We start from the raw sequence: 27,084 nt of genomic DNA, 5'->3' as shown, positions 1-27,084 counted from the left end.
TGATTGTGTCTCGTGACCATAAATATAAAAATTGGAGATTTATTCTTCGAAGAGGTGGAAAAATTCAAATATCTTGGAGCAACAGTAACGAATATAAATGACACTCGGGAGGAAATTAAACACAGAATAAATATGGGAAATTCCTGTTATTATTCGGTTTAGAACCTTTTGTCATCTAGTCTGCTGTCAAAAAATCCGAAAGTTAGAATTTATAAAACAGTTATATTACCGGATGTTCTTTATGGTTGTGAAACTTGGATTCTCACTTTGAGAGAGGAACAGAGACTAAGGGTGTTTGAGAATAGGGTTCTTAGGAAAATATTTGGGGTTAAGATGGATGAAGTTACAGGAGAATGGAGAAAGTTACACAACACAGAACTGCACGCATTGTATTCTTCACCTGACATAATTAGGAACAGTAAATCCAGACGTTTGAGATGGGCAGGGCATGTAGCACTTATGGGTGAATCCAGAAATGCATATAGAGTGTTAGTTGGGAGAAAGGAGGGAAAAAGTCTTTGGAGAGGCCGAGACGTAGATGGGAGGATAATATTAAAATGGATTTGAGGGAGGTGGGTAATGATGATAGACTGGATTGGTCTTGCTCAGGATAGGGACCGATGAAAGGCTTATGGGAGAGCGGCAATGAACCTCCGGGTTCCTTAAAAGAAAGTATTATTATTATTATTATTATTATTATTATTATTATTATTTCCTTTATGAAATGTGTAAATTTTGTGGCAAGAAAAAGTAGGAGTACGTATCAGCAAGAATTGTGCCCCAGTACTTTTTTTCTTCATAAAAATACTCCATTTCGATTCCCCGGATCTTCAACACGGTTCTGTGACATAGATAGCCAGCGATGTAAGCCGTTTGGTGAACTTTCCACCATAATGTTTCATGTGAAACAAAAATACACAAACATGCACCTTCGAACAGGTTGATTAACGTGGGAGTTGCAGCAAAGCGAGTGACCTCCCTCCGCTAGCTGTCGAACCTTTGATCCCCCTGTTTGAGGACCAGAAACGAAAGTGCTGTAGTTTTAATTATGTGACGTCACAGGCTCGTTGACTAGATTGCAGGAATTAATTAGAAAGGCGTCGATGATGGGGCTTGTGCAGGCGTTTTTCTTTTGTTTTGTCCTGGTTGCCATGGTGTCGCTCATGTGCATATTCAGCGCCCAGGCTAGGATATTGAAAAGTTAAAATGTACTCTCAGGTTTCATTTAAATTTACCGCGTGGAGAAAGTGCCCTTTGATGCCGAACGTTTTTGAATTTGGAAATTTGCATGGAGTTTATTTTTTATTTTAATTCGAAATAAATTAATGATATCTGCTTGTTATGACTCATGTTGTATACGATGTGGTGACGTAGATATAGAAATGAGAAATGGCTTTCGTCATGAATATTTCGAAAGGTAAGATCAGTGATAGATTGCACGGAAGTGAATTTTGAAAATTTTAAAATATTGGACCTACTGTTTTCATGTTTTGTACATATTACTTGGCATAGAAATACTATACACAGAAAAGTTAAGCTGAATTGGTGAATATTTTATACACTTTTGTAATGATTCTTAAAAAAATATATTATTATTATTATTTTTATCTCAAAATTATTTTTAAACTGAAATTTTACTGTTTTGTTCAACACAATGCCAATAATAATAACTGAACCGGATATCTTAAATGTGGTCATTAGTTTTGTCTAAAAATGTCTTACGTTGCTGTACCGCAAATGCGAAAAGAAAATCGTCACGAATATATAAATTTTTTTTTTCTTTTAATCCCTTTGAAATCCTACTGAGATAGCCATGGGAACTTTCAAACAGTATAGAGGGAAGTGTGATCAAAATTTCATGCATCTACTCTCTTTCCAGCTAAAGATTGAAGTAAATGTAAATAAATGCACGTGGCATAATGGTTCCTGATTGGGTATTGAACGCACAACGCCTCCAAACTCATGGTTGTCATCTTCTTCCTCACATTAAAATAATTCCTTCTAAAATAATAAAATGTATAATATACGTGGAATGCGAGTGAATTAAACATGCTTATAAGAATACTTTCTTACGATTTAAACAACATGTTTATATTAGTGGTTTCAGACATTGCGTGTTAAATCATTGTAACGTGTATTATGGCAACGCGCATGCGTAATAGGCATTAAATCCCTCCCAAGGTGACTTGCAGCTTCTCGGAGCACATCAGCACAGCTGGTAAACCAACGAGCTAGATGTGGTAAACACAGTGCGAGATTCAGTGTTGCCAACCTCAAATAAATTTCTGTAGAATTAAAGAAATTCTCCACTCTTCAAAGAACAGCATTTAACCAGGAATCTACAGAAAAAGAAAATCCACTATTCCCAGTAGGGTAATAATAAATATTAACCCTGTGTGAGCATTTTACGGGTTAGTTCAATGAATGTGTTGAAATGTCTGCAATATATCAGACGTTGGCTGTCCTGCGTGCTCACTTGCTGAAAATAATGCGCCCAGGGGCCTGTTTCTCAAAAATACTAGTTTAGTACTTCACCAGTTACTAGTTACCAGAGTATATTTCGTCAGCTCTAGTAGATTCTGTTTCTCAAACTATTTTACCAGTCTAGTAACTTGTGACAATTTTTCACTAGTTACATGATCTGTTTCACTAGTCAGCTGATTGAGTTCATTTGTTTATAGTCATTGGTAGGTATTGTTATTTGAGGTTAGAAGGCTAAGTTGTTTGTATTGTGGTTTCGATTTCTCTTTTCGGTTGAAATTCCATCAGTTGAAAGCAAATTAACTATACTCAATATGATTAATGAATCAAAGGATTATTGTTCGGTGCTTTTTCAAGCATGTTAACAAAAAATGATGAAATAAACGAATGGACAAAAAGTGTTGTAATGTGTGAGGCTATGGAACTGATACTTCAGAACAAAGATTATGCATACGTTAGGGACACTTACTGGCCCAATTTTGATAAGTACCAATTCAAGTTCACAGTATCGAATTTGAACATATGATGTAGCTAGTGGGTCTACTGCCGACATGAATGCCACTTATGACTTGATGAAAAATTCGCTAATTTCTTTTGTTTTACATTTTATCTATTCATAAATTATTGTCGTTATATATTTAATTTGTAGGTTAAAGTTGACAATGTCAGAAGAACTGGCAGTGGAGGGGGAAAGCTAGTAAAAATTAGTTGATGAATTGGTATTATATTATTAGGAAAAAATTCTGCAAGTGTTGCAGCTCTAGGACAGAAAGACTAGACGGGATTGGAAAATAATCAACATCCCGATTTGTAGAGCAATTTGTATCTGAAGCTTTGCTGATAATGCAAGACTTCTTTTTTTTCTCTTGTTATGGCAGGTCCCACTATATTTAACAACTTTCCAAGCTTTTCAGTACTTTACCTAAACCGTTCATTATATTTAAACAATGCTCCCGTAAAGGAATCTCCAAACCAGATATTAAAAGAAAATAACTACAATATTTTGTTTTATCTGAGAAAGGTTGTCACTGGTAACTGATAATGTAGAAATCACCAGTCTTTAGAGTCTTGTAGGAATATTCCTGTTGAATACTAGTGTAATCAACTAGATTAGCATTTTGAGGAACAGAATCACTTATGAACTGGTGAAATCGACCAATAATACTAGTCTGTGAACTGGTAACTACTACTTTACCCTTGTAGTTTCTAGAAAGACAGACTTGTAAAATAAACTAATATTACTACTGTACAGACTAGTATTACTAGTCCATGAGTTTTGAGAAACAGGCCCCTGGTGGTTGCTTTGGTAGCTAGCTTGCGAATGCGGAGTAATACATTTCGGTTCTGGTTACGTCTACTTCAACCTTTAGTTGGAAATAGTTTAGTTCAAAATTAGTGGAAAGAGGTAGATTTTGAATATGGACAAAAATGCAAAAACTGAAATTCGTAAAAAAAAAAAGGCGTTATACAGTAAAGACTCCAGGGGTTTTAAAAACACGCACGCCTTTAAAAATGGCTCCCAAAAACTTTTCGTTCTGTAAAAGGAATTTTAAAATGTTACATTTTTTGTTCGGATCAAATTTCTGCACATTTAAAGGACAAAACTAAAATTCTTTCAATCATTTATTATCATAATACAGCGCTCTCTTAAATTGACTGAATAGTCCACACCTGTGGAGTAACGGTCAGCGCGTCTGTCCGCGAAACCAGGTGGCCCGGGTTCGATTCCCGGTCGGGGCAAGTTACCTGGTTGAGGTTTTTTCCGGGGTTTTCCCTCAATCCAATATGAGCAAATGCTGGGTAACTTTCGGTGTTGGACCCCGGACTCATTTCACCGGCATTATCACTCATTCAGACGCTAAATAACCTTAGATGTTGATAAAGCGTCGTAAAATAACCTACTAAAATAAAATAAAAAATAAATAAATTGACTGAACATATTGGGAATTAATTCGTTTTCCCAAAACACGCTATGAAATTTTTCATATAAAACAAAATTCCATAGTTGTTTCTTATAGATTTTTTTTTTTTTCGATTTTAACTACAAAATTATATTTTCTTAGTACGCATCTATCACAACAATTGTTACAAATCACGCCACTCTTGTAAATTCTTCAAGGCTGTACATTAGGATGCATAATTAAACTGTAAAGAATCAAGTTCCTAAAGGCGTATGATTTGTAACAATTTTTGTGATAAGTGCGTAAAAATGATGTAATTTTCAATTAAAAGTTGAAAAACAAAATCTGTACAAAGCAATTAACAACACATTTTTAGCTTCAGAACACTAGCCAATTAAAGAAATGACACTTCTGAATAGTTCATTCTCTGTTTGTAATATTCTGTTGCCCTTAAAACTAAATAAGAAAGATATTTTACTAACAACTTCAAATTAGTGTAACTCTGAAAATATTGAGATTAGGACAAATATTTATATGACATTTTTTGCTCAGAATATCTTCGGAAACAACCTCCGTAAGTGACGGTAAATCCTCGTGAATCACCCTGTATAAGTACAGTCTGAATTTTTAATCATTCAAGGAAGTTTGTGTGATGTACACGGATTGTTTATTTTGCGATTAGAAAGAACTTGTCAAGCAATAGTTTCCAATCTTGTCGTTTTATCACCGTCTTGCGTGTAATTGATATTGGAGTGGGTGTCCGATTGCCATAGATACAAGCAAAGCCCTCATAATCTTATCACAACTGCTGCTCTCACATGATAAGAAGAGACTTTGAATCGTCCATTGTGTTCCTAGCCTAGAGTTGATACACATTCTATACATATTTTGTGTGACACTTGAGATATATTATCTCAAGAAGATAGCTTTGAAAGCGTCCCGTCTGATAAAGCAGTGGTTTGCAAGGTTGAGTTTTATTGTATGGGCTATTCCATTTCAAATCGACCGAAATATAGAGAAAATTGACCTTGCAATTTTTAAATACAATAAAACTTTTTCTGTCCGAAGACAACTGTGATACAATGCTTTGTGCAAAGTTTGAGGCATCAGAACTTCATAGTGTTTAAATTAAAAATATTTAAACTGATCGTATTTTCATAAAATTAGCAAATTTAAACTGTTGTGGCTCCGAAACCCTTTCACTCAATGATCAAAATCATGGTTTATTTTGATGCTGAGAAATTAAAGTTTATATTGACATGTAAACAGTTTTTCTTACTTTTTTATGGAAATGGAGAAATTTAGATTTTTCTTCGTTAAGACGCCTTTGACCACGAAAAAATATTTTTAAAATATATGGTTAGATTCCCTATTGAAAGTAGGTACAAATAAACACATAATTTTTACTGGTGCAACGTTGATAAGAAAGTATTGAAAATATCAAATAAAGAAAATAAATATTACGCACATGAAGTAACCAGCTGACTGAGGTGGGAGTTAGCAGAGAAAAACACGTAATGTTTCGTCTAGTAGCGCATAGCTGGGCTAGCTTTATCACAGGTTTTCATAAACACAGGAGTAAAATGACGCCCAACGATCGCTTATCTTCAGCTCTCGGCCAGTGCGTGCAGCACTGCGCCGTTCAAGTCTAGGCGTGTGAAAATAATTTATTTAATACTCTCGAAACTTATTGCCGAGCCACTAAGCAAACAATGCCGAATCCCTTTTAATAATGCAAGGTTTTTTTCTCAATACTTTTTACATTTTGTCCACACCTGTGGAGTAACGGTCAGCGCGTCTGGCTGCGAAACCAGGTGGTCCGGGTTCGAATCCCGGTCGGGGCAAGTTACCTGGTTGAGGTTTTTTCCGGGGTTTTCCCTCAACCCAATACGAGGAAATGCTGAGTAACTTTCGGTGTTGGACCCCGGACTCATTTCACCGGCATTACCACCTTCATCTCATTCAGACTCTAAATAACCTAGATGTTGATACAGCGTCGTAAAATAAACCAATAAAATAAATAAACATTTTACATTTTTACAAATGGGCAAAAAGCCTAAAAGCAAGTAAAATCAGGTTATCTGTCTCTCTGTGTACAATAAAAATAAAGATTACTTCTTAACATAACCTACCAAATGTCAGCTTCAAAATGAGCTCTCGTTCAATATTCTGCAGTAAATGGTTCCAGAGTTCTGAGCGCTGAAAGAGGCTTGTTTTTATAAAATACGCTAAATTTGTCGCTCAATAATACGAAAACCGTTTGACTTTCGATAGTATATTTTTCAAAATGCACTGTCCTCGGCACCTTGTATAAATAGGGAAAAAATTAGAGTATTAAAAAAATGCGAGGTTTTTTACTGATCGATTTCATATGGAATTGCCCTATGTAACCAGGAGAGTCCATAGTGTTCCGGATACCGATTTTGTTTAATTTTGATAAAAGCATTATCCATCCGAAAATCCTGTCGAATGCGCCTTAAGGAGGTGTTCGGGGAATTTTTTTTTTCTAAAATTTTTATGGTAGAGGCATCATTTTGTATATTTCATGTACTTCCTATAAGTATTCTTGCTTGTAGCTTTCAATATTATCCGATGAACGGTTTTCGTTTCAATTCAAATTAAAAAAGATGTATATTTTCAAAATTAACTCCTCTTGCAACATTTAATTTTCAAGAAGAATAGAAAAAAATCAAAAGTCAAAAACATTTTGGAGTTCAGAATTAGTCATTTACATTGTAAACATGATCTCAAAATTTGGTTGAAAAAAATGATCAGGGGAAAAAGTTGTGATTTTCAGTAAAGGTTCCCTTAAGGGCTTAGGTACAGCTTACAGCAGTTAAATTTTTTGGAAATATTCAGCATTTTTTTCCCTCCATTACTGTATCTTGTACAATAATGAAAATTGGTATGTGTAAAACACTGTCCTTCTGCTATACTTACAACTTACTTACAAATGGCTTTTAAGGAACCCGAAGGTTCATTGCCGCCCTCACATAAGCCCGCCAGCGGTCCCTATCCTGTGCAAGATTAATCCAGTCTCTATCATCACACCCCACCTCCCTCAAATCCTTTTTAATATTATCCTCCCATCTACGTCTCGGCCTCCCTAAAGGTCTTTTTCCCTCCGGTCTCCCAACTACCACTCTATATGCATTTCTGGATTCGCCCATACGTGCTACATGCCCTGCCCATCTCAAACGTCTGGATTTAATGTTCCTAATTATGTCAGGTGAAGAATACAATGCGTGCAGTTCTGTGTTGTGTAAATTTCTCCATTCTCCTGTAACTTCATCCCGCTTAGCCCCAAATATTTTCCTTAGCACCTTATTCTCAAACACCCTGAACCTATGTTCCTCTCTCAAAGTGAGAGTCCAAGTTTCACAACCATAAAGAACAACCGGTAATATAACTGTTTTATAAATTCTAACTTTCAGGTTTTTCGACAGCAGACTGGATGATAAGAGCTTCTCAACCGAATAATATATGAAAAAAAAATATTTTTACGATATAAAAAATGATTTATATCTTTTTTTTTTAATTCAAAATGGTGGCAGTTCACTGTGCAGTGATGAAGCGTTTCCCTCATAACTCATAAACTTGTTAACTTTTTCATGTTCTCTCTCTTTTATTTTATTGCTGAAACTCATGTTTACAATATCATGCCCTTTCAAATACAGTCCTTAATAAATAATATTTTCTTTATTTTGTGTTAGAAGAAAATACTGATATTTGACCATTTTTAATGAATTTATTTTTGTCTGACAATCTACCAAAGGTAGAGAAGTGATCTTGCATCATATTGTAGATGTTATGTGCATAAATACACACAAAAAATTTCATCACAAAATGTTGGCTAGTTTTTTAGTTATGTGGGAAACGCTTTATCACTGCACATTGAATTGCCACCATTTTCATTTATATATATAATACACTTCTTACTGGCTTTTAAGGAACCCGGAGGTTCATTGCCGCCCTCACATAAGTCCGCCATCGGTCCCTATCCTGAGCAAGACCAATCCAATCTCTACCATCATATCCCACTTCCCTCAAATGCATTTTAATATTATCTTCCCATCGACGTCTCGGCCTCCCCAAAGGTCTTTTTCCCTCCGGCCTCCCAACTAACAATATATATGCATTTCTGGATTTGCCCATACGTGCTACATTCCCTGCCCATCTCAAACGTCTGGATTTGATGTTCCTAATTATGTCAGGTGAAGAATACATTGCCTGCAGTTCTTTGTTGTGTAACTTTCTCCATTCTCCTGTAACTTCATCTCTCTTAGCCCCAAATATTTTCCTAAGAACCTTATTCTCAAACACCCTTAAACTATGTTCCTCTCTCAAAGTGAGAGTCCAAGTTTCACAACCATAAAGAACAACCGGTAATATAACTGTTTTATAAAGTCTAACTTTCAGATTTTTTGACAGCAAACTGGATGATAAAAGCTTCTCAACCGAATAATAACAGGCATTTCCCATATTTATTCTGTGTTTAATTTTCTCCCGAGTATCATTTATATTTGTTACTGTTGCTGCCAGGTATTTGAATTTTTCCACCTCTTCAAAAAATAAATTTCCAATTTTTATATTTCCATTTCGTACAATATTCTGGTCACGAGACATAATCATATACTTTGTGTTTTTGGGATTTACTTCCAAACCTATTTTTTTATTTGCTTCAAGTAAAATTCCCGTGTTTACGCTAATCGTTTATGGATTTTGTCCTAACATATTCACGTCATCCTCATAGACAAGCAGCTGATGTAACCCGTTCAATTCCAAACCCTCTCTGTTATCCTGGACTTTCCTAATGGCGTACCCGCAGTGAATTGGAAACGCCTGTGACAGAAACTGACCTATAGGGACTCTGCTGTACGTGTCACTGGGACATATATATATATATATATATATATATATATATATATATATATATATATATATATAAGTATATATTTTTATCATATAATAGAAGGGCATTGTTTTACACATACTAATTTTCATTTTTGTACAAGATACAGTAATGGAGAAAAAAAAGTTGAATATATCCAAAATTTTACAGCTAAAAGCTGTAGGCCTACCTAACCCCTAAAACCTTAAAAAAAAAAAAACGGTGACAGGGAATCGAACTCATCCCTGGAGCTAATTGCATGAAACGTTTATGCTTTCCGTGATTGTTACTGCGGTAAAGGTTGGGATTTGGGAAAAAGTTCAATATTTCTTTCCATTTACGTCTTCCATACACTGCATTTCTCGTGGAAGAATCTATCATCCTGCATGGTTGCTATGCAACGGTTAAAGTTCATTGTAATGTTTGACGTGGGAAACTTTGGATGTTATACAATAGAGAGAGTTGATCGCTTGAGTAAGTAATAGATCCTACATCTGTTTGGTTTGAAATGCATCTTCTTACATATACATCGCGTAAGAGATCAGTGTACAAACAAGGAATTGATGTTATCCCACTTGCGGACGTCACTTCTACATTCCACATAAGATTTTGTGAGTGGTTGTGTATTATTCAACGAACTGACTAAGATTAAAGCTGAGAATATATATGCTAAACTTGGAAGCTTCTGAAAATTTAATTACAATAATCCAGCAATTTTTATATTCAACTCGCAGCTCATCGCAGAAAGATGCTAAAATAGTCGAGAAATTATCAGTTCTTAAAGATAGATTTTATGGTTAGATATAATGTATAACTTATTCAACGCAAGAATTAAAGTAACGTAAACAAATGCACATGGTCTCGAGATCTCTCATTGGCTTTTTGACGGAAAATTAATGGGAGACATCTAGCTTAATTATACAGGGCTTTCATTTCAAAACTTCCCAGTCAATTATTTAAATTGAATTCAATTTAAATAAAAAGACACGTCAATTTAGATATTGAGGGAGAAGTCTGAAACCAGGCTTAATTGTATTTTATATTTCACCTCTCACCCCCAGCCACCCCACTTTGAAATTTCAAATGGCATCCCAATGTTTTTATACTTAAATATGAAAGAGCATTAAATTGTTTATACACCTCATTCATTTGTTTTCGCATCATTTGTTTTCTATCGTCGCCTGGCAACCTGGATTGTTGTTATTGTTGATTAGAGCTGAAGAGAATAAAGCTACAAAAACTTATTGAGCATTTCATGTAATAGTTGTGTTTGTGTATTAAATTATTTTAAAATGGTGTATACCCTTCAAGAGAGAACATAAATCATCCTGGTCAGCGCGTCTGGCTGCGAAACCAGGTGGCCCGGGTTCGAATCCCGGTCAGGGCAAGTTACCTGGTTGAGGTTTTTTCCGGGGTTTTCCCTCAACCCAATACGAGCAAATGCTGGGTAACTTTCGGTGCTGGACCCCGGACTCATTTCACCGGCATTATCACCTTCATATCATTCAGACGCTAAATAACCTAGATGTTGATACAGCGTCGTAAAATAACCCAATAAAATAAAATAAATCATCCTTATTGATTAAATTTAGGAAATTACACAAAATAAGCTGTGTTTTCATCCTACAATTAACTGATAATAACAAAAATATAGGTTCAATTATTTTTGTTACCATAGAAACCATTCATATTTAAAAAAAAAAGAAGTAAAAACTGTATCTATTGGGTTATCGTAGTAATACAGGTTGATTAAAAATGCTGACACATATCGGTGAATATATTGTGGTATATGTGTTAACAAATATTTAATCACCCTGTATAATCCAAATTGTGCCCTCCCGTCCCGATAGTAAATAGTTGAAAGGTACATTTGTTGTTGAATTGGACGTGGCATTTTCAGACGTGGGTTTGTTGAGCATTAAGGCTTATTCACAATAAACCGGGAACGGAAACGAGAACGGAAACATGGTTAAAATAAATGTAATTAAATGTGAACATTGACAAGTAACTTTCACATTTCCGGGCTCCTGCAAACTTCTCGTTAATTCTTAATGTTCACAGTTAAATACATTCATTTAACAATATTTCCGTTCTCGTTGTCGTTTCCGTTCCCGGTTTATTGTGAACCTGCCTTTACTTGCCTTGACCCCACAAAAGTTTTCGGTCGAATTTTTCTGCACTGTGTTTCATTTGTTTGCGTGTTAAGGTCTGAGTATGAAAATTGGAGAAAGTCATACAATGCCCGGTCCTTAAATGTACAGTGTCCTACTTACCTTGCATTCATTTGTTTCAGTATTACAATGTAACGAGAATTCATTAATTATAGCTAATGGAGGGAGAATCTTAATTGTGGTAGTTAATTACTTGTAATTACAGCATATATTCTATGTAAATATTTTCCTTGTGTCAGCACGCAGAAACAAACAAGTTTATTAATTACCTAGCAACGTTTGTTTAGTCCGCTGGATTCGCAATTCATGTGTAGAAAAAAAAAATGAAAGCTGCAAAAATAAAATGACTATCGCTCCGTAACTGGAAGATACAGGTGGCTATGAAACGAGAAACAAATGAGTGTAGACGGGGTTCCTCGATGAGTATCAAACGGATCGAGATGCTGGGAGTAAGATTTTTATGTAATAATAATAATAATAATAATAATAATAATAATAATAATAATAATAATAATAATAATAATAATAATCTGTGGCGCTACAGCCCGTGAAGGGCCTAGACCGACCAGCCGGCTGCTGGCCTCACGCCCACATGCCGAAGCAGAGGTGGACGATCATCCAACCAGAATGGAGGTATTGTGTGCTTAGCACGATGATCCTCCCAGCCGTTATAGCTGGTATTCGCAACCGGATTTCGCTACCTATCGTAGCTCCCCAAGTGCATCACGATGCTGGGTGGACACCGGTCCCATACACTGGCCGAAATTTCATGAGGAAATTTCTTCCCCTGTGAGGACTCGAACCAGCGCGCATTCCGTAACGCGGGTCCTAGGCGGGATGCCTTAGACCACGACGCCACGGCGCGGGACAAGATTTTTATGTTGTGATGAGAATTGTTAAATTATTGTTGCAACAAAGAGAAATACAGACATGTCGTCGTCGTCGTCGTCGTCGTCATCATCATCATCATCATCATCATCATCATCATCATCATCATCATGTCGTCGTCGGTCAGAAGAATTACATCATTTTTATCTGTTTCGGTGTTCGAACCTTTGGACAGTTAAAACTCTGTGAAGCATTTTGACTTTCTAAGTACTTGTAGGCCTGTATGAAATATGAAGAGAAAGAATTGTTGTGCTGTATAAATCAACTTAAAAATTTTAATGACAATAAATTGGAAGAACTCTACGTTTTACGCTGGCATTTCTTAAACCTGGGCGGACCGTAAAGAAAACAACTAAAGTAATGTAGGAATACTTCGTCAATTTAAGGTTAAGGGTAAAGTATCTTTTGGATCCAAAATATCAAAGCTGCTCTTCACAACTGGAGCTGTTATCTACTTGCGAAATGTTCGATGTCCCTATATCTGTAGCACGATTCAGTATCTAGAAATCTTATATTACGCTTAACACTGTGAAATATTAAAATAAAACATAGTTTAGACCATAGTTTACTTGTGGCTTAATTGGAAGAATGTCTGAATTCAGATGCCAACGTCTCAGGCTCAAATCCTCGTCGTTGCTTTTCATTTTCTTGTGTTACAGGATAGTATAATGTAATAATATAAGAAGAAAAAACTAACACTAGTATTATGCAACTGTATTTTTCCAAATCTAACATTAAATTTATATTATTTATATCGCTAAAGAACATAACATAATACAGACTTGAATAGTTTCAAGGGAAAAATTGTTCTAAGGCCGGGTATCGATCCCTGGATCTCTAGTTGAAAGTACAAGCGCTCTACCAACTGAGTTACCCAGGAACTCCACCCGACACCAGTCTCAATTTTTCCCGCTATATGCACACAACTCAAGTGGGCTGGCAAGACACCAGGGACCCACAATCCACATCGGGTGCACACAAACTCTGTATGACTTGCTTGGAACGCTAAAATTTTGAATACATTCGTTTAGAAGCAAAACGGGGTAAGCACGGTCGATTTTAAACGTTGACTATAATCTTTTCAGAAATATGGATTCTTTCCTTTAGTCATTTTGTAGAAATAGTGGATCATCATTGACTTACCCTGGTTAAATGAGGTGTTAGTTAACCGTGTGTAATTAGCTAACGGTGTGTAAGTAATCGGTGATTGTGAATGGTGCCCAAAAATTAATTTTAACCGTGGTTTCTTAACCCTTAAATTGGCAATTTATCCTATAGGATACAACAGGTTAATAAGCTATATGCCATAATTTTAATAGAACAATAGAAACAAATTGGTAGGGAATAGTAATATGCGTTACAAGAGCGGTATGTTGAAGTTTTCATGTTCGAGGAAAAGTTTGAAAAAGCGAAACGTAGTTGAGCTTTTTTTAATTTCCGAGAATTGAAAGAAAACATACCGCTCGTGTATCGTACATTATTTTGTGCGAAGATCGTTTATTACATACCTGAAAGAGGAATTTCTAATTAGTTGCAATGAAATCTCCATCTTGGTTTCTGTTCAATGACGGCAAATTTGCAAAACAAAAATATCTATCTTCAACATTGTTGCTTTAAAATGTTTTCTGTGTTTACTATACTCCAGCAGGCCGTGATATACGTCTGTCTTTCCCCCCCCCCCCAATCTATAAATGCGAACTTAAAACAAACGGTAAGGTTATGTAATGATTTATTTTTCATTTTAATATTTTAACAATATTATTTGTATAACATATTGCAGTAATAACATCGGCATCTGGAATCTCGTTGATTTTTTTCACGGCTTCCTTAATGTTACTTGTATCAGGAATGCAATAAGTTTCGTGGAGTAGTAGACTTTACTTAATTTTTGCAAATATTTAAAAACAATAATTAACATTACAATTTAGATGAAATTGCAGTGGTAAGTTTCCAATTTATAATTATTACTATGTTAAACGTCTCTAAAAACAATATGTTAAAAGCCTAAAGCAGTAAAATGAATGTCGCGCTTAAGCGGTAAGAAGAGGGAAATTGTTATGTGTGTTACGTTGGGAATACTGAATGTGGTATTTCACACTTACCGCGTATTGGTTCTGTGTGGAAAACAAGCAAATACGCACGATCTCGCACAAATTAAAATTTCACAATACTATGGGTATAATATTGCACAACGTACAAAATATGGACATTGCGATAGTTGTTTTCTTTACGGTCCGACACGGTTTAATAAACTAGTGTGAGAAATGAAGTTTTGCCAAATTAAGGGTTACTACGTTCTTAACGAAGGTTGATGCACTTCATGATTATTGTTACTTTTGAAGACCCTTGTCAATTCCCCCCAAGAATGTCTCGTGGTTCCTTACAAGTATTGCTGTACTTCTGTGGAGAAAGAAGGAACTGGTGTTGTTTACGGACCACTGGTTGCAGATCACTAGGCTGGGTTCTGTGAATGCGTTGCTCTAGTTTCTGTCGCATCGTCGTCACCCAGATCGACGTGTGATTGTTGTTGCCTCTGCCCTCAGGTGGTCGTGTTGTCCGTTACTATGGCAGCCTGTAATGTTCGCTTTTGTTTGTTACAGGTGAGTGAATTCCTACCTGATCTGTACCCAGCATAGCGGAGTTGCCTGGGAAATCTGTAAGTTACTCCTTTAATGGCGGCTATCAACTACTGAACATTGAATTCATGTCATAATGTAGCAGTTACATGGTTCCATTACTCTGTATTAGCTATTTGCTTGTATGTTTATTTATGCACGACCATGTAGTAATTATACACCTGGTAGCAGCCCTTTAATGGATCTCATTAAAGTACACCTATTCATTAAAGTTCAGGTGTTCCACTAATCAGAAAACACCATTGTAGCAATATGAAAGCGCAAGTATCGATTATTCTCGGATATGCAATCGAAAGAAAATTAGCGAAACGTCACGGAGGCTGGAAATCCAATACTGTTGCAGAAGGTTATGTTCTGTTACTATAATAATTAGCGTTAATTGTAAATAATATTCAAATAAATTCAATTTGTCATCTCGTTTTTCAATGTCTAAATCAATTTCAAGGTTATAGGCCTATCAAGATTAATGTTTATTTCATTCTCTAGATTATGTTATAAAGATCAATGACATTTGTTTCTCGGAGAAAATCAATACTTTCGCGTCTGCGCACATCTCACAATTTACGAGATATTGCATAAGGTCAGTTCCGCTCCCCAGTCAGATAAGAATAACATGAATACTTATGAATAATTTTAAGTTAGAAATATGGTCGAGCATAAAAAGTCGTATGAAACTTGACTATAATGGTAATTAAGACGTTCGTATGAAAATTATGAAACTCGCTTGCGCTCGTTTCATAAACATACTCGCGTCTTAATTACTACCATTATAGGCTCGTTGCATAATGTACTATTATACTGGTTTAGTTAAAAGTCCGACACCACTTAAATAACTTTTGAAGCGTTTGGTTCAGTGACATGAAACTTGGTGTGTTGGGATAACCATATGCTAAGAACTCAATAATGGTATTACCGAGTTTTTTCTACTTCCGGTTTAACTGGAAGTAACTGTAACTCTCTTATTTTAAACGAAACGCCCAATATATATTTTTATTTTTGAATAAAGCTCATTAAGAGCTTTTCAAAAAAGTACCCACACTTGATACTTCTGTACAAATTCAGTGTTGCTAAGTCAAGAAAACATAAAAGTGTATCGAATATTAAAATAATAAAATACTCCTTCCTTAACCTCTTCCCTTACTATATATTTTACCAGTTTTCTGAAAAAAGTGTCATGTTTTTTTATTTTCGTAAAGAGGTCATTTAATATTGCAGAATCACTGTGCATCACTAATTTTCTTGCATACCTAAAAAATCACTATGAAATAGACATACATTCATAACTGAATTGTTATCCCGACTTACCTCGTGCACCTTGATTCCAGCTCTGGTAGTTGTCCCACTTTGATTTTCTCCTGAACTATTTACCAACTTATGTTTTTTTATGGATTAATTTATGAGGTACAATACCAGTGCTGTTATCAAGGCGTTAAATGTTGCTTGTCGTGTGATAGACTCGAAAGCAGGGTATTGCACACAGTGGCACATTGCATTCTGGACAGTAGGCCTAGTATCTGCTCTCCTATATGAGAGCGTTTTGGGAAGAATGGTGTAGCAGTCATTGAATATTTGTACCAGTACATCTGTTCTTCAGGTCTGTGAATAATGTTCTGCAGTATCGCTATGCCCAAAAGTACACGTATTTCAGAGTCTGTAGTAGGCCGCCACGAATTATTTTCAGCATTCTCTGAACACTTATTAGCATGCCGAATCGTCTTCTCGAATATAATGTTGATGAGGTCATTATTAAAGAATAATTAAAAAAAATTGAGAATTATCGTTATCAGAAACAATGTTAAAATTTCAGGGAATGGGGACCTCGGAGGTGCAGAAGAAATGGTGCCAGATGTCATCTATTCAAACCACTGTCGAAAAGATGCGATATCAACTGATCTGAATTTGTTTGTTGGCCTATAACTTCGTCTTCTGATACCGATGTTTCATTTTCTAATCTTCTACAGGAATATATTCCTGATCAAAAGTTTCGGAATCACTAACTTGATCCATCTTTACACAAAACAGCACAAAAAACAACTAAACACAAACAGAAACCGCCAAAACTAACCAGCATCTACTCACTACTGTGTGTGAATGCTATATGAGCATAGAATTCCACTCGCAAGGAAGAAGTACAAAAAACATAACTAGATATAGCAATATCACTAACTTCTGTAGCCATCTAGTGAGGAAAAGGTTAATGAAAGAATGGAAACTTATATATTCGGGGTATAATCCTTAGCAGCGAAAATGGGACTCAAACGAGTTAACTCGGGTTAATAAATTTTGACACAAGTTAGCAACCCGAGTTAACTCGGGTTAATCAGGGAAGTGATTAACAAAAACAAAAAGCTAGCTCACCTTCCAAATTCTGTGTTTAAACTGGTAGCTCTCAGCTGCTTTACAATGTGTCACTCGATCATAGAAACCATTTAAGGAACGATTTAACCAGACTTTAGGAATATTTTGCACCACTTCCAGTATTCGATGCTTCAGATCTTCTAAATTGTTGATATATTACTGACTTCAAATGTCCCCAGACTATGGACAGAATGTTTGTGAGCATTTACACCAGGTTTTTCCACGACGATGGATTGGTAGGAGAGGTCACATAGAGTGGCCAGCTAGATCCCCAGATTTGTCGCCTTTGGACTTCTTTTTGTGGGGCCAAGGAGAAAATTATTGCGATAAAGAAAAATTACCATACCTATATCAACAATTTCATTGACACTAAATACCTTAATAGTTGATACAGTGTTGTTATAATAAACCGATCGGAAATATTTATTTGTGGAGTTTTTACGGCCTGTGATTGAACAGTTTGCACGCCCTTGTGATTGGGCAGTGCGGTGGTCCCTATCAACCTGTTCCTGATTTGTGACGTGAGCTTTCATCTTGCCGGCCGCGGTGTCAGGTGTCAGGACCCAGAATTGAAGCCGCGCTCGTGAGGATGGCCCGACTCCCGCTGGCATGTCTCGTGTTGGTAATTTGCGACGCAGTTTACCTCTCATAGCTGCCGGAAAGAAACAAAGCAGCATTCAGCCGGTTTCCTTGGAAACCATGTCTCATTTTGTACGTGCGTGTTTTGTTTTCGTAGTTTTAAAATCCAGATTTATATGCAAAATGCATGTTGCATTTAGTTTTAATGGAATGTTTCCAAAAGCGATGTTCTTTGGACAGTTATGTCTGATAATTTTACACGCATTTCATTGTGCATATATAGGGTGTTTCGGAAATAACGTTTACAAAAATACGTTTGGAGGAAAAAGAATCTTAAATAAGATGTTTAGTGGTGTATTTTAGGAAAACTGTTGACCAAATTCCCGACATCCTCGGTCATTTCAAGAGGACAATGAATTCTGATAATATTAATGGTACATTTTATTATTATTTTTTTTGGAACCGAGATAGCATGATCAGAATTTCTGAATGAGGACGTATTGTCTCTAAAATACCAAATAAACGTTGGCATGTCATTAAAATCCGGACTGGATTATTATTATTATTATTATTATTATTATTATTATTATTATTATTATTATTATTATTATCATCTTCTTCTTCTTCTTTATAATCAGAAAAAGAAAAAACGATTTTTGTCACGGGGCAGAAACATGAACATTACGACGAAGTGAAGAGAAGCTGTTAGAAGAAGCATTTGAAATGTGGATATGGAGAAGAATGGAGTGTGTGAAATGTACAGAATAATAAACGAAGCTGTGATGGAAAGAGTGGGGAGTGGGTGAAGAAAGAATGATGCTGAAATGATCAGGAAGAGGAAAAGGAATTGGTTGAGAAGAAACTGTACTGAAGGATACACGGAAATGAGTGGTGAACGGGAGAAGAGTTCAGGACAGAAGAAGATATCAGATAATAGACGACATTAAGATATATGGATCATATAAGGAGACAAAGAGAAAGGCAGAAAATTAGAAAAGATTGGAGAAAGATGGGTTTGCAGTAAAAGACCTGCTCTTGGGCAGAACGCTGAATGAATGACTAAATGGACAAGAAACAATAATTTTTATAGCACCCTTCAATTTGCACAGTTATGTTACTTCCACCCTGTATAGCGATCTTGTTCAATGACGTCACATCCATTTTTAAACGTTTAAATAAAAAAACAACAATAATTAAAAATATTATTTTCTGTAATAAAGAGATTTTAAACAAACCATCTCCCTTAAATAAAAATCGCGGAATATTTTTAAAGAATAAATAAATATATTGCATGACACCCATCGTTACTTCAAGTTCCCGGAGTGATAAATTCAAACATCATTTCTGAGACATCGGAGGTGCATTTCTGAATACAGTCAGCGTTTACCAATGCTTGACTTTGTTTTGCATTTTGAGCGAGGTTTACCAGACGTCGTTAAACAATTGGAAAGTTGGGAATTCGCCAGTCGTGAATCTGTCATGGCAGGCCACAACCTCAATACGTTACAAACAAGGCAGATATTTTCTTGACCTGACGGCTATAAACGCTGATAAGCACCCCAGATACAGGCAGCGCATACCGCCACCCACGCACGGGGTCATGACTTTCATACCGGCCTGTCCACTGCGTACTACTACCAACGGCAGCTGCAACTTTCTACAGAAAATGTTGCTATAGCAACCTGGCACCCGGGTGAGGCATAAGAAGGAATTAGCGTTGTAATATCTGGGTAATAACCTTTCCAAACGATCTGCAAGGATCAGCTGAAGGCATGTTTTCGACGGAAAAATAGACCGTTGGTTTTATCTAGGGTGGGTTGGGGTAATGTGGGTATAAAAACAGCCTTTTTTTTAAGTTTAGAGCAGTGGCGACTCGTGATATGTTTTGTTTGTAAGATATGAGATTGACACCTGATGACCAAGACAGAAACTAATAATAATAATAATAATAATAATAATAATAATAATAATAATAATAATAATAATAATAATAATACTAATAATACAAACGATTAGGAAAAATACGGAAATTTTACTTGAAGCAAGTAAAAAAATAGGTTTGAAAGTAAATCCCGAAAAGACAAAGTGTATGGTTATGTCTCATGACCAGAATATTGTACGAAATTGAAATATAAAAATTGGAAATTTATCCTTTGAATAGCTGGAAAATTTCAAATACCTGGGAGCAACAGTAACAAATATAAATGCCACTCGGGAGGAAATTAAACACAGAATAAATATGGGAAATGCCTGTTATTATTCGGTTGAGAAGCTTTTAGTCTGCTGTCAAAAAATCTGAAAGTTAGAATTTATAAAACAGTTATATTACCGGTTGTTCTGTATGGTTGTGAAACTTGGACTCCCACTTTGAGAGAGGAACATAGGTTAAGGGTGTTTGAGAATAAGGTGCTTAGAAAAATATTTGGGGCTAAGAGGGATGAAGTTACAGAAGAATGGAGAAAGTTACACAACGCAGAACTGCACGCATTGTATTCTTCACCTGACATAATTAGGAACATTAAATCCAGACGTTTGAGATGGGCAGGGCATGTAGCACGTATAGGCGAATCCAGAAATGCATATAGAGTGTTAGTTGGGAGGCCTGAGTGAAAAAGACCTTTGGGGAGGCCGAGACATAGATGGGAAGATAATATTAAAATGGATTTGAGGGAGGTGGGGTATGATGATAGAGACTGGATTAATCTTGGTCAGGATAGGGACCAATGGCGGGCTTATGTGAGGGCGGCAATGAACCTCCGGGTTCCTTATAAGCCAGTAAGTAAGTAATAACAACAATAACAGAGCATACGCAGTTACTTTCTTGCTACAGTTAAATTCTTCTAAATGATCAAATACTACTACAGATATTCTTTCGGCAGTCCTGTCATTTGAAAGTCCTGTTAATTCTTGAGTTTTATTATAGCTTATTTTATTTATTTTATTTAATTTTGATTTTTATTCATTTTACTTTTGAAATTGTATCATTTTAAATTATTATTTTGTTTATTCTATTCTTTTAAAATGAAAAATGAACTGCATTTAAGGAGGCTACAAGGGTACTTGGAAATTCGTTTTGTAGTCTCTGACAGGGATTTCACACCACCACCCAGAAAAAAGGGTTGTGTTAAGCCTTTTTAAACTCAGTGTATGTATAAAAGACCTATTAGAGATAAACACGTTTCCACACATTTGGGGACGATAGGCCCAAATTTTATTCTGCCTTTTTTGCTCATTTTAGCTCCCGTTGCCTATTTTAAGGTTAAATGCCCTTTTTTAGTCTTTTTACGTCGTTATTGTACATTTCCAATAGTTTTAATGCATTTAAAATAAACCGCACATAAATTATAATCAAAAAACAAAAAAAGAACGTCTGTACAAATTAAAAACATATATTCACCTAACACAAATATTTGCTGAGAATCTTATTTTCCAGAAATACATATGTTTCCAAGAAATCGTAAGCTTTTCTCCCCTACCGATTCCATCTTTTATGTCACTTAACAAAGATGTTTGAACAGTACAACCCTCAGTGCTCAGGTCACTTCGGGGTTTACCAGCGAAAGAAAGGGGATGAGGGAAGTATTGAAAGCAAGTCTCCAGGTCCCGTTACTGTTGTCGCTTGCACGCACAAGTCACGCGTACTTTGAAGTCTCTAATCCCTTCTCACATCCCTCTTTTTGAGACAATACACAGTCGGTTTTTTCCGATCTCTGAAAGAAATAAGTTCTTTTAAGTTTGCTCCAATTACTTCAGTAGATGTAGAAAGATCTTTTTCCACCATGAAAAACGTTCTCTCTGACAGACGGCTCACTATGACAGTTGACGACTTAAAAAAGCATCTTGTTGTGACATGTAACCAAGGAAACTGAGTACCATATGGAATAGTTTATTAAGTACTAGCCGTACCCGTGCGCTCCGCTGCACCCGTTAGAAATAAATATAAAGTAATTACGTAATTAAAATAGGACATTTGATCCAGGGAACATTCGTGTTTGATAGAAGGATAAATCGTTTAATATGTTACTTAATTTAAATTGTATTTTCATAATTAAAATGCGATCATTTTGATCCAGAGATCACTTATTTGGTCATGAAAATTATTTTAGGAAATACAGGAAACGAATGTACAGAATCGCCTATCAAGTTTTCTGTGCATAAGAATCTATTTTAATCTTACCTGTCCTCGATTCACTCAGAAGTTACTGTAATAACATTATAACATTATGTCCATCTAGAGAAGCTACACTTTCCAATGGTGAATTAATAATTAATTATACAAATCGGTTAATTTAGCTTCCGATATTACTTCATACAAACACAGAAACATTTTCTGTACGCTATCTTTCATAGCTTTCGATTGTTGCTGTCAAAAGCCCCTTATAGACGAAGTCATTTGTTTTTTAATTCATTACACGGCCTTAGATGGCAGTTATTTTAATTTTAAAACTCATTTATCTCATTAAATATCAGTCCTATCAAAAATTTTCAAGGAATAAAACTTATCGCAAATTATTTTTAAAGAAACTTTTGTTATGTAACATTTTTCGCAAAATCAATAATAAGCGAGATATTTCGATTTATTTAATTCAGACCCCCTTATAATCCCCCTTTTAAATAATGTATTTTGAATGCCATATAGCCTAAAATCTAAGTTATAACGAACTTAATTTATATTCCAATTTTCATCGAAATCCGTTCAGCCATTATCGCGTGAAAAGATAACAAACATACAGAGAGACAGACAGACATACAAACAAAAATTTCAAAAAAGCGATTTTCGGTTTCAGGGTGGTTAATTATGTATGTTAGAACCAATTATTTTTGGAAAATCGAAAATTACCAGAAAAATTTCGGCTACAGATTTATTATTAGTATAGATTTGACTATTTTTTGTCTGTTTCCATGAATAATAAATGCCTATTTCACTACCTATTTTTACTATTTTAGTGCCTATATGCCTGCCTATTTTAACAAAATAAATACCTAAACATCCGGGCTCTACTTATAGCCATATTATCCCGATCCACCTTATAATGATAAACAAAACCGTCAGAACTTAATTCGGGATTTTACTGAAGATTCTTCGACTGTGGGGAATCTCTCTCCAAGTTAAAAACGGCTACAATGCCAGGACTAGAAATAATTTGTGTCAAGATAGTGTCCTTAAAAATACTGTATACACAGTCAAGTTATAAGCAACATGCAATTTGTACACAAATCCGGATCTGGTAACAGCAGAGGGACGCCACAAGGAGTTTCAAAACCTTTGCTCCCGATAACGTTTCACAATTGCGGTTTTTTCTATCCGGGAAGGAAAACGCTCCCTGGTGGCACAACATTTGTTTTGTTTCTCGCTGGCTCTGTTTTTGCTTGATGAACCATGCGAAATGTCTGAGTCACCAACTTGCGTGCTCTGTGCACCGTGACGTCACTGCATTGTCGAAGGGTTAGCCCAGTCGGCTGGTGGTTGTCATGGCGCCAGAGACCGCAGGGCATTGTTTCATTGTGGCATGTCATTTGTTCGGCCAAATGTCGGTTTGATCTCCTGGGTTATCTATAGACGAGGGATACCAACCTAACAAAATGATATTTCAAAGTAAATAAATAAAGAACAAATATGCACTATATGCACAAGGTATGAAAATATGCTACAGTAAAATAATAATAATAATAATAATAATAATAATAATAATAATAATAATAATAATAATAATACTTACAAATGGCTTTTAAGGAACTCGTAGGTTCATTGCCGCCCTCACATAAGCCCGCCATCGGTCCCTATCCTGAGCAAGATTAATCCAGTCTCTATCATCATATCCGACCTCCCTCAAATCCATTTTAATATTATCCTCCCATCTACGTCTCGGCCTCCACAAAGGTCTTTATCCCTCCGGTCTCCAAACTAACACTCTATATGCATTTCTGGATTCGCCCATACGTGCTACATGCCCTGCCCATCTCAAAGGTCTGGATTTAATGTTCCTAATTATGTCAGGTGAAGAATACAATGCGTGCAGTTCTGCGTTGTGTAACTTTCTCCATTCTCCCGTAACTTCATCCCTCTTAGCCCCAAATATTTTCCTAAGAACTTTATTCTCACACACCCTTAATTTGTGTTTCTCTCTCTAAGTGAGAGTCCAAGTTTCACAACCATACAGAACAACCGGTAATATAATAATAATAATAATAATAATAATAATAATAATAATAATAATAATATGGCTTTATTTAACCTGACAGAGTTAAGGCCGTAAGGCCTTCTCTTACACTCAACCAGGATTAAAACTTGCTTACACAGTTGAACATAAAACTGGATCGGAATTAAGTAATTACATAGTGATACATAATGAGATCAAAAGAGGTAGTTACATAAAATTTACCTCATAAAATAAAAATAAACATAGTGGAATACATATTAATGTTGTTAGAATCAAATACGAATCACATAAAAACAGAAGCCGATAATTCAATAAAAAATGTACACAGTAAAAATAAAAATAAACACATTAGTATTCATATTAGTATTAGATTACAATTAAGTAGGATTTACATAATTAAACCAGAAACCGACAATTGAATAAAATGTACACAAAAATAGATTAATAATAAAAAACAACACAGTGGGATACATATTTGCGTTAAGTGATAAATAAACACAATTAAGATAATAAAAATAAGAAAAAAAAATACATTGGAACACATTTCATTAAATATTCCCTCTTCTGCTAACAAAGCCATATCAGCAGCAAATCTTATGCATTTTATTCTTCTTCCTCCTACTATCACTCCTCCCATGTTCTGAAAACAGTTCTTCACTAAATCCTCCAAGTAGATATTGAACAGGGTAGATGATAAAGGACATCCCTGACGTACTCCTCTCCCAATATCACTTCCTTTTGACATTTCTTCTCCTAGTATACATATAATAATCAGATAGCGAATTTTCGTTAAAAAAAGTTAGAAAAGTTATCGGGTAGTATATCCTGGAGTTTTAGGGTTCAAACAGTGACCCTAAATGCTTACGTCAGGACGCTACGAAAGGTGTAGTTCAGTAAATAATAATAATAATAATAATAATAATAATAATAATAGTAATAATAATAGTATTAATAATAATAGTAATAGTAATAATAATAATAGTAGTAATAGTAATAATAATAATAGTAGTAATAGTAATAATAATAATAATAATAATAGTAATAATAATAAGAGTAATAGTAATAATAATAATAGTAGTAATAGTAATAATAATAATAGTAATAGTAATAATAATAATAGTAATAGTAATAATAATAATAATAGTAGTAATAGTAATAATAATAATAGTAATAGTAATAATAATAGTAATAATAATAATAGTAATAGTAATAATAATAGTAATAGTAATAATACTGAATAATAATAATAATAATAATAATACTAATAATAATAATAGTAATAATAATAGTAGTAGTAATAATAATAGTAATAGTAATAATAATAATAGTAATAGTAATAATAATAATAATAATAATAGTAATAGTAATAATACTGAATAATAATAATAATAATACTAATAATAATAATAATACTTACTTACTTACTTACAAATGGCTTTTAAGGAACCCGAAGGTTCATTGCCGCCCTCACATAAGCCCGCCATCGGTCCCTATCCTGTGCAAGATTAGAATCAGTCCTATTCCGAGGCTTACTGTAGGAATTCGTAACAAGCTGTTTTTTACGGTGATGGGTTGTTAGCCCTTCGCCCAACCCCCAAGCTGGAGGACCACCCCTTATCGGCTGTCCACGACTGCTTATTCAATATATTCGCAGCTACCTTCCATATCTGGAGGCCGTCTCCTCTATCCGCAACCTGAGGACGCGCCATGCCGTGGTGATAGAATAATAATAATAATAGTAATAATAATAGTAATAGTAATAATAATAGTAATAGTAATAATAATAATAGTAATAGTAATAATAATAGTAATAGTAATAATACTGAATAATAATAATAATAATAATACTAATAATAATAATAATAATAATAGTAATAATAATAGTAATAGTAATAATAATAGTAATAATAATAATAGTAATAGTAATAATAATAGTAATAATAATAATAGTAATAGTAATAATAATAGTAATAGTAATAATACTGAATAATAATAATAATAATACTAATAATAATAATAATAGTAATAATAATAATAGTAATAGTAATAATAATAGTAATAGTAATAATACTGAATAATAATAATAATAATACTAATAATAATAATAATAATAGTAATAGTAATAATAATAATAATAGTAGTAATAGTAATAATAATAATAGTAATAGTAATAATAATAGTAATAATAATAGTAATAGTAATAATAATAGTAATAGTAATAATAGTAATAATAATAATAATAGTAGTAATAGTAATAATAATAATAGTAATAGTAATAATAATAGTAATAATAATAATAGTAATAGTAATAATAATAGTAATAGTAATAATACTGAATAATAATAATAATAATAATAATAATACTAATAGTAATAATAATAGTAATAATAATAGTAATAGTAATAATAATAGTAATAGTAATAATAATAGTAATAGTAATAATAATAATAGTAATAGTAATAATAATAGTAATAATAATAATAGTAATAGTAATAATAATAGTAATAGTAATAATACTGAATAATAATAATAATAATAATAATAATAATAGTAATAATAATAATAGTAATAGTAATAATAATAGTAATAGTAATAATACTGAATAATAATAATAATAATACTAATAATAATAATAATAGTAATAGTAATAATAATAATAATAATAGTAGTAATAGTAATAATAATAATAGTAATAGTAATAATAATAGTAATAATAATAGTAATAGTAATAATAATAATAGTAATAATAATAATAGTAATAATAGTAATAATAATAATAGTAATAGTAATAATAATAGTAATAGTAATAATACTGAATAATAATAATAATACTAATAATAATAATAATAGTAATAATAATAATAGTAATAATAATAATAGTAGTAATAGTAATAATAATAATAATAGTAATAGTAATAATAATAGTAATAATAATAATAGTAATAGTAATAATAATAGTAATAGTAATAATAATAGTAATAGTAATAATACTGAATAATAATAATAATACTAATAATA

The 27,084-nt window shown here is 34.0% G+C and overlaps 1 protein-coding gene across 1 annotated transcript in view; it reads left to right on the top strand.

Annotated features, from left to right (window-relative positions):
* Positions 1-27,084, top strand: part of LOC138700987 (serine/threonine-protein kinase 17A-like) — a 379,686-nt gene that overhangs the window by 116,352 nt on the left and 236,250 nt on the right. The window lies entirely within an intron of this gene.

Source organism: Periplaneta americana, chromosome 6 (assembly GCF_040183065.1).
Source record: "Periplaneta americana isolate PAMFEO1 chromosome 6, P.americana_PAMFEO1_priV1, whole genome shotgun sequence".
Taxonomy (NCBI): Eukaryota; Metazoa; Arthropoda; class Insecta; order Blattodea; family Blattidae; genus Periplaneta; species Periplaneta americana.
This window is presented reverse-complemented; position numbering and strand designations above follow the sequence as displayed.